Source organism: Dendrobates tinctorius, unplaced genomic scaffold, assembly GCF_039654945.1.
Source record: "Dendrobates tinctorius isolate UK_male_01 unplaced genomic scaffold, ASM3965494v1 ptg000082l, whole genome shotgun sequence".
Lineage (NCBI taxonomy): Eukaryota > Metazoa > Chordata > Amphibia > Anura > Dendrobatidae > Dendrobates > Dendrobates tinctorius.
The window spans coordinates 4305157-4313912 of record NW_027361750.1 but is presented as its reverse complement, the minus strand read 5'-3'; the positions used below and the strand labels follow the sequence as shown (position 1 = coordinate 4313912).

General features: G+C 43.4%; 1 long non-coding RNA gene across 1 annotated transcript; it reads right to left on the bottom strand.

Annotated features, from left to right (window-relative positions):
• Nucleotides 1-1228: 1228 nt before the first annotated feature.
• On the bottom strand, nt 1229-1725 carry LOC141097028 (uncharacterized). Its single transcript, XR_012233830.1, has 3 exons — nt 1672-1725; nt 1522-1592; nt 1229-1346 (listed from the first exon to the last, which is right to left on the bottom strand). It is a non-coding gene; the product is annotated as an uncharacterized lncRNA (long non-coding RNA).
• Nucleotides 1726-8756: the final 7031 nt, after the last annotated feature.

The window sequence follows — 8756 nt, the reverse complement described above, 5'->3', positions numbered from 1 at the left end:
TTGCTTGCGCCGTTTTGTCAGTGTCATGCTGAAGAGAGGTCGCTCCTTCACTACTGCTGCTGCTGAAAGTGGACTTGTCATTTAAATAGTTAGGACCCTGTCCTGTGTGAAATCAATCCTCCAGCATCGAACTAGATTGTGCAAAAACTGTGGCAGTCTCCGGAGGGCCCACTTGCTACTCCAAATCATTTATGATAAAATTGTGTTTCAGTGGCAAATCAGAAGGCCAGATTTCCACTTGAAAATTGTTAGGCCTAATATGGGGTTACAGCCACGAAGCTCAATAAGCTGCTCCAAATCATTTGTAATAAAATTTGTAGCGCCTGCATCTCTGCCTGCAGTCCCTCCCTCTCTGCAGAGACATCAGCATGCTCACCGCCAAGACTCTTGTCCTGCTCCTTCTGGATCTGCTGAGTGCACTCCTAGCAGATCTTCAGGCACTGTGTGCACACTTCCCCTTCCTTAAAGGGGCCGCGCGTGTTCCTCTAAAGTGTCCCCAGTAGAGGTCACTTACTATTTAAATCACCTCCTCCAACATGGAGGTGCCTGTGCAATGCTGTCAGTTTGTTTCTAACACGCTTGTCAGTTATCAGGTCCCTGCACTTGTATCCATGTCTGCTACACCCACCAGTGCTCACCTCAACGGCAGCAGAGCCAGCTGCATCCGCCAGTGCTCACCTCAATGGCAGCAGAGCCAGCTGCACCTGCCAATGCTCACCTCAGTGGCAGCAGAGCTAGCTGCACCCATCAGTGTCCCTCCAGGTCTTACTTGGGCTTTGTAGTACAAAAACTTGGCACTCAAAAGAAAAATTGATTTGACAGTTCCTTTATTGTAAAAGGCATCCAGTTAAATATGCTTCATTTACTTCTTTAAACGTTTTCGGTCATACAATTGACCTTCATCAGAAACAGAATTTTTTCACAGTTGGTTTTAACTAGAATGAGTTTACAAGAAGACAAGACAGTATGGTTAGTGAACAAATAAGTATATAACAAATATCTGAGCAACAGGATGCTGATAATGACCGTATGAACATCATGTAAAGTTTAGACGAAAGGTCGATGACTAGTTAAATACTGAAATAGCGAATCCTGAGACAAGGTTCAAGTAAGCTTAGTGAAACTCCATAGGTTCCATGGGCGGTGATAGAGTCCGTGCTGTGATGGTATGTAAGGAACATATGTAAAAGACGTGCCCTAGGAGGTTGAAAACAAACAACCAGTGTGACACTGGTAAATAAAGGATACAGTGAGATTCGTGGTCGGCTGGTGCTACTGGATGTGCAATACCACATGAAAAGTAATAGCCGACTGGAATGAGTGCCAAGACAGGTACCTGAGAGGAACTGTAATGGAAAATTCCATATATTATTATTAAAGAACCGCTGTCATAAGTAGGCACTATTCAGTACTGGAAAAAAAGAGAAAGAACAAGACGGTGAGTGACTATGGCACATAAACATATTGGGCGATGTTATGTGAATGAGGAAGGAGAAAAAATCCAAAACAGTCAATTAATACCTGGGTATATTCATTAATAATGTAGAGAAACAGACGTCTGGGAAGCAGCAGCTACTGAGGATGAAAGGACACTGAGGACGATAAAAAAAAGAGTATAAATGTGTGTACTGAGATAGGCTGAGGATATGCACGTAATGTGAACTGAATTACCCATTCATGTAGGAAATCACCAGACCCACGGGTTTGACACCTTGGGTTATACAGGGACAGGTAGATCCAATAATTGGTGTGGGTGTCCAGAAATTTGTACTGCAATTGAAACATGTAGAAAATATGAGTAGCCCTGAGGACAAAGAATGTGAGGTGAACACTGTATTAAGAAGTGTAAAATCACCTGTAATATATTCAGGAAACTATCCTGTATTGTTTGTGACAGGCATGAATGTCCACAACTGGGTGCTAGCATTGAAAAGAGAAGAAAGCATAAGCAAAAAGGCACTAGTTGGTACAATAGTAGTGCCCTAATGTTGTCTGGGAGAGCTAGAGTCACCTGTGATTCTCCAAATGGTCTGTCCTGCCCAGGGAGGCAAGTGTGTCACAGGGAAAGTGAAGGCGCTGTTCAGGAGAAGCACTGTAGGTGCAGAGAAATAGCGCTACAAAAAAGAGAAAATGCTGTCAATGTGATAAAGTAGAGAACCAGCAAGACATGAGCTGGATCTCTCAGTACACACATTTATACTCTTTTTTTATCATCCTCAGTAGCTGCTGCTTCCCAGACGTCTGTTTCTCCACATTATTAATGAATATACCCAGGTATTAATTGACTGTTTTGGATTTTTTCTCCTTCCTCATTCACATAACATCGCCCAATATGTTTATGTGCCATAGTCACTCACCGTCTTGTTCTTTCTCTTTTTTTCCAGTGCTGAATAGTGCCTACTTATGACAGCGGTTCTTTAATAATAATAATATATGGAATTTTCCATTACAGTTCCTCTCAGGTACCTGTCTTGGCACTCATTCCAGTCGGCTATTACTTTTCATGTGGTATTGCACATCCAGTAGCACCAGCCGACCATGAATCTCACTGTATCCTTTATTTACCAGTGTCACACTTGTTGTTTGTTTTCAACCTCCTAGGGCACGTCTTTTACATATGTTCCTTACATACCATCACAGCACGGACTCTATCACCGCCCATGGAACCTGTGGAGTTTCACTAAGCTCACTTGAACCTTGTCTCAGGATTCGCTATTTCAGAATTTAACTAGTCATCGACCTTTCGTCTAAACTTTACATGATGTTCATACGGTCATTATCAGCATCCTGTTGCTCAGATATTTGTTATATACTTATTTGTTCACTAACCATACTGTCTTGTCTTCTTGTAAACTCATTCTAGTTAAAACCAACTGTGAAAAAATTCTGTTTCTGATGAAGGTCAATTGTATGACCGAAAACGTTTAAAGAAGTAAAAGAAGTATATTTAACTGGATGCCTTTTACAATAAAGGAACTGTCAAATCAATTTTTCTTTTGAGTGCCAAGTTTTTGTACTACATTGTTAGTTGGCTGGATACCCGACTTGTGCACCTCCCTCCACACTGAGTGCCGTGTTTTTTCTATTTTGCAATATTTTCCGTCACACGGGCACCTTAGCATGACGAGTGAGACATTTTTCTTTAATGCAGAAGAATCAGCTGAGATTTTGGCGAAAGTGACCACTTCCAGTGAATTCCTTCAGATTCCACCACAAGAGATAAAAAATCGGGATCTGGAACGGGAAACCAGAAGAGCAGTCAATCTAGAACTACACAGTATCACCATAGCTGAATACCTCAAGGTTCAGCATATACCACGGGGTCTTCGGGTCCCTTTGCAACCTACTTTTTTAGGGAAGATAAGGAGTGCTGCACGACCTTTGAGCATATACTTAACAAATGCTCTTTTGACTTTATGACCCTGACCCTGTCTTATCTACAAAAAAATCTTGATATAGTGAATACACAGATATGTGCCATCGAAAATCAATTAACCAATACCATGTCTCAGGCCGAATTCCAGGAACTGAAAAACAAGAACCAGGAATCCCTACATCTTTACAGAACGGAACTGGAGAAGAAGAAAAGGACCAAGTTTCTATGAGATGCCGAGGATTATTTACAAAATCACGTGTACCACTGGCGGGACAACCAACGCTATACAAGACGTCGCACGTCACAAAGCTCTTCTGGCTCTGGGGACAGCCTACTGGTCCCTGTATAACCCAAGGTGTCAAACCCGTGGGTCTGGTGATTTCCTACATGAATGGGTATTTCAGTTCACATTGCGTGCATATCCTCAGCCTATCTCAGTACACACATTTATACTCTTTTTTTATCATCCTCAGTGTCCTTTCATCCTCAGTAGCTGCTGCTTCCCAGACGTCTGTTTCTCCACATTATTAATGAATATACCCAGGTATTAATTGACTGTTTTGGATTTTTTCTCCTTCCTCATTCACATAACATCACCCAATATGTTTATGTGCCATAGTCACTCACCGTCTTGTTCTTTCTCTTTTTTTCCAGTACTGAATAGTGCCTACTTATGACAGCGGTTCTTTAATAATAATAATATATGGAATTTTCCATTACAGTTCCTCTCAGGTACCTGTCTTGGCACTCATTCCAGTCGGCTATTACTTTTCATGTGGTATTGCACATCCAGTAGCACTAGCCGACCATGAATCTCACTGTATCCTTTATTTACCAGTGTCACACTTGTTGTTTGTTTTCAACCTCCTAGGGCACGTCTTTTACATATGTTCCTTACATACCATCACAGCACGGACTCTATCACCGCCCATGGAACCTGTGGAGTTTCACTAAGCTCACTTGAACCTTGTCTCAGGATTCGCTATTTCAGAATTTAACTAGTCATCGACCTTTCGTCTAAACTTTACATGATGTTCATACGGTCATTATCAGCATCCTGTTGCTCAGATATTTGTTATATACTTATTTGTTCACTAACCATACTGTCTTGTCTTCTTGTAAACTCATTCTAGTTAAAACCAACTGTGAAAAAATTCTGTTTCTGATGAAGGTCAATTGTATGACCGAAAACGTTTAAAGAAGTAAAAGAAGTATATTTAACTGGATGCCTTTTACAATAAAGGAACTGTCAAATCAATTTTTCTTTTGAGTGCCAAGTTTTTGTACTACATTGTTAGTTGGCTGGATACCCGACTTGTGCACCTCCCTCCACACTGAGTGCCATGTTTTTTCTATTTTGCAATATTTTCCGTCACACGGGCACCTTAGCATGTCGAGTGAGACATTTTTCTTTAATGCAGAAGAATCAGCTGAGATTTTGGCGAAAGTGACCATTTCCAGTGAATTCCTTCAGATTCCACCACAAGAGATAAAAAATCGGGATCTGGAACGGGAAACCAGAAGAGCAGTCAATCTAGAACTACACAGTATCACCATAGCTGAATACCTCAAGTTTCAGCATATACCACGGGGTCTTCGGGTCCCTTTGCAACCTACTTTTTTTAGGGAAGATAAGGAGTGCTGCACGACCTTTGAGCATATACTTAACAAATGCTCTTTTGACTTTATGACCCTGACCCTGTCTTATCTACAAAAAAATCTTGATATAGTGAATACACAGATATGTGCCATCGAAAATCAATTAACCAATACCATGTCTCAGGCCGAATTCCAGGAACTGAAAAACAAGAACCAGGAATCCCTACATCTTTACAGAACGGAACTGGAGAAGAAGAAAAGGACCAAGTTTCTATGAGATGCCGAGGATTATTTACAAAATCACGTGTACCACTGGCGGGACAACCAACGCTATACAAGACGTCGCACGTCACAAAGCTCTTCTGGCTCTGGGGACAGCCTACTGGTCCCTGTATAACCCAAGGTGTCAAACCCGTGGGTCTGGTGATTTCCTACATGAATGGGTATTTCAGTTCACATTGCGTGCATATCCTCAGCCTATCTCAGTACACACATTTATACTCTTTTTTTATCATCCTCAGTGTCCTTTCATCCTCAGTAGCTGCTGCTTCCCAGACGTCTGTTTCTCCACATTATTAATGAATATACCCAGGTATTAATTGACTGTTTTGGATTTTTTCTCCTTCCTCATTCACATAACATCGCCCAATATGTTTATGTGCCATAGTCACTCACCGTCTTGTTCTTTCTCTTTTTTTCCAGTACTGAATAGTGCCTACTTATGACAGCGGTTCTTTAATAATAATATATGGAATTTTCCATTACAGTTCCTCTCAGGTACCTGTCTTGGCACTCATTCCAGTCGGCTATTACTTTTCATGTGGTATTGCACATCCAGTAGCACCAGCCGACCACGAATCTCACTGTATCCTTTATTTACCAGTGTCTCACTTGTTGTTTGTTTTCAACCTCCTAGGGCACGTCTTTTACATATGTTCCTTACATACCATCACAGCACGGACTCTATCACCGCCCATGGAATCTGTGGAGTTTCACTAAGCTCACTTGAACCTTGTCTCAGGATTCGCTATTTCAGTATTTAACTAGTCATCGACCTTTCGTCTAAACTTTACATGATGTTCATACGGTCATTATCAGCATCCTGTTGCTCAGATATTTGTTATATACTTATTTGTTCACTAACCATACTGTCTTGTCTTCTTGTAAACTCATTCTAGTTAAAACCAACTGTGAAAAAGTTCTGTTTCTGATGAAGGTCAATTGTATGACCGAAAACGTTTAAAGAAGTAAATGAAGCATATTTAACTGGATGCCTTTTACAATAAAGGAACTGTCAAATCAATTTTTCTTTTGAGTGCCAAGTTTTTGTACTACATTGTTAGTTGGCTGGATACCTGACTTGTGCACCTCCCTCCACACTGAGTGCTGTGTTTTTTCTATTTTACTTGGGCTTTGGCACTGTAGTTCCACCACCCAGCCCATTACAGATTGCACAGGCCATGGGATCTGCTGGCTCCCAGGCATCTTCCATCTCGGATCTGTGCCAGGAGGTCTCTTGCCAGAAGGATCAGCAGGGCAAGATTCTTTCATATCTACGGTCTGTGAACATTCGTCTTGATACGCTGGCTGTAGCGGCAGCTTCCACACCCTCGCAGGCAGCAGTTACCACCACGGTGACCCACCAGGGAGCCAGATATGCACCAGGTTCCAGACCTCGTCTGTCAGCTCCTCCACGCTATGGCAGAGATTTTGCCCTGTGTCGGGGGTTCATTAACCAGTGCACATTGCACTTCGATCTCTTGACTCATCAGTTCACCTCGGACCGAGCCAAAGTGGCCATCTGGTGAAACCCTAGCATGGCTCAATCCTCTGTGAGAAAGAGGGGATCCGATGGTGTCAGACCTACAGTCCTTCTTGGAAGCCTTTCGTAAGGTCTTCGACGAGCCCAGGTGCTTTTCTTCTGCAGCCTCTTCTCTGCTCCGGTTACGCCAAGGTAACCTCTCTGTGGGCCAGTATGCGGTCCGTTTTTATACCTTATCTTCGGAACTCGCCTTCCAATGACCAACCTGTAAGCAAGTTCCTGCTGTGACTTCTTTGCTTGAACCCATGCAGATAGACCAGGTGAAGCTATCCCAGCGCCGCCAAGAGGTTTGTCGGACCGAAGGGACATGCTTCTACTGCGGCAGCTTCGAACACCTTATTCAGTCCTGCCCCGAGAGACCGAAAAATGACAGTGCCTAGGGTCAGTAGGAGAGGCTTCCCTGGGCAAGACTTCTACCTCTTCATTGTAGACCCTGACTGCATCTGTCCCCTGCAGCAAAGAGACTTTTGTTGAATTGACACACCTTGACTCCGGCTCCGCAGGTAACTTTGTTCAATAGGCTGTGGTAGAGCAGTATAAGATTCCCGACCTACATCTACTGGATCCATTGGCGATTTCTTCAGTGGATGGAAATCCTCTTCCCATGACCATCCAGTTCATCACGGAACCCGTGGATCTTCAGGTGGGAATTGTGCATTCGGAGAAGAATTCTCTTCATGTACTGTCTGGTCTCTCTTATCGTTTACGTCTAGGTCTCCCATGGCTGCAAAAACATGAACCAGTTCTGGACTGGAGGTCTGGAGAAGTACTCCATTGGGGCTCAGGATGTCACAAAATGTGCCTTACTTCCGTTCAACCGGTCTGGTCTCCTACTTCTCCTGCTAATTTGCTCGGCCTGCCTGTGGCATATTGAACGTATGCGGACGTCTTAGACAAGAAGGAGGCTGAGACCTTGCCACCTCATAGGCCATAGGACTGCCCGATTGACCTCCTGCAGGGTGCCTCACCTCCACGAGGCTGAATCTATCCCCTGTCCCAGGCTGAGACTCACGCTATGTCCGAGTATATAGAGGAAAACCTCGCTATGGGGTTTATCTGGAAATCCTCATTTCTGGCCGGGGCTGGGTTTTTCTTTGTGAAGAAGGACAGCTCTCTGCAACCCTGCATTGGCTACAGGGGTCTTAACCAAATCACTGTAAAGAATACGTACCCCCATCCCTGATCTCCAAGCTGTTTGATCGCCTGAAGGGTTCCAGAGTCTTCACAAAGCTTGACTTACGAGGGGCATACAACCTGGTTTGAATTCGCCAGGGAGACGAGTGGAAGACGGCTTTCAACACCTGTGATGGCCATTAAGAGTATCTCGTTATGCCATTTTGACTCTGTAATGCTCCAGTCCTTTTCCAAGAACTGGTGAACGACATCTTCTGTGACCCGCTCTATATGTGTGTGGTAGTATTCCTTGACGACGTCTTGGTATTTTCTCCTGATCTGCCAACACACAGGAGGGACATTCATCAGGTTCTACTAAGGTTAAGAAGTAACCGTCTCTACATCAATATGAGAAGTGCATCTTCAAACAGTCCTCCCTTCCATTTCTGGTGTACATAGTTTCTGACACCGGTCTCAAGATGGATTCCAAGAAGGTATCCGCCATAATGAAGTGGCCCCGTCCAGACGGTCTTAAAGTTATCCAGCGGTTTCTCGGGTTTGCAAACTATTATCACCAATTTATTTCGCATTTTGCTTCCTGGACTGCTGCTATTTCTGCCCTTACCCACAAATGAGGGTACAGTATCACTGGATAACAGGTATATATAGCATAGTTTAAACATTAAAAATCTCTTTGTATATTTCCGGAGTCCGACAAAGACACTCACAGCCTCAGTATGGATTAGACAAGAATCTAAAAAGTAGAAAAAGGGTAATGTATTCGAAGCGGAAGAGGTAAGCATTGCAAGTGCTGGGGCCCTGAGTAAGCACGGGGGGCCCACTCGT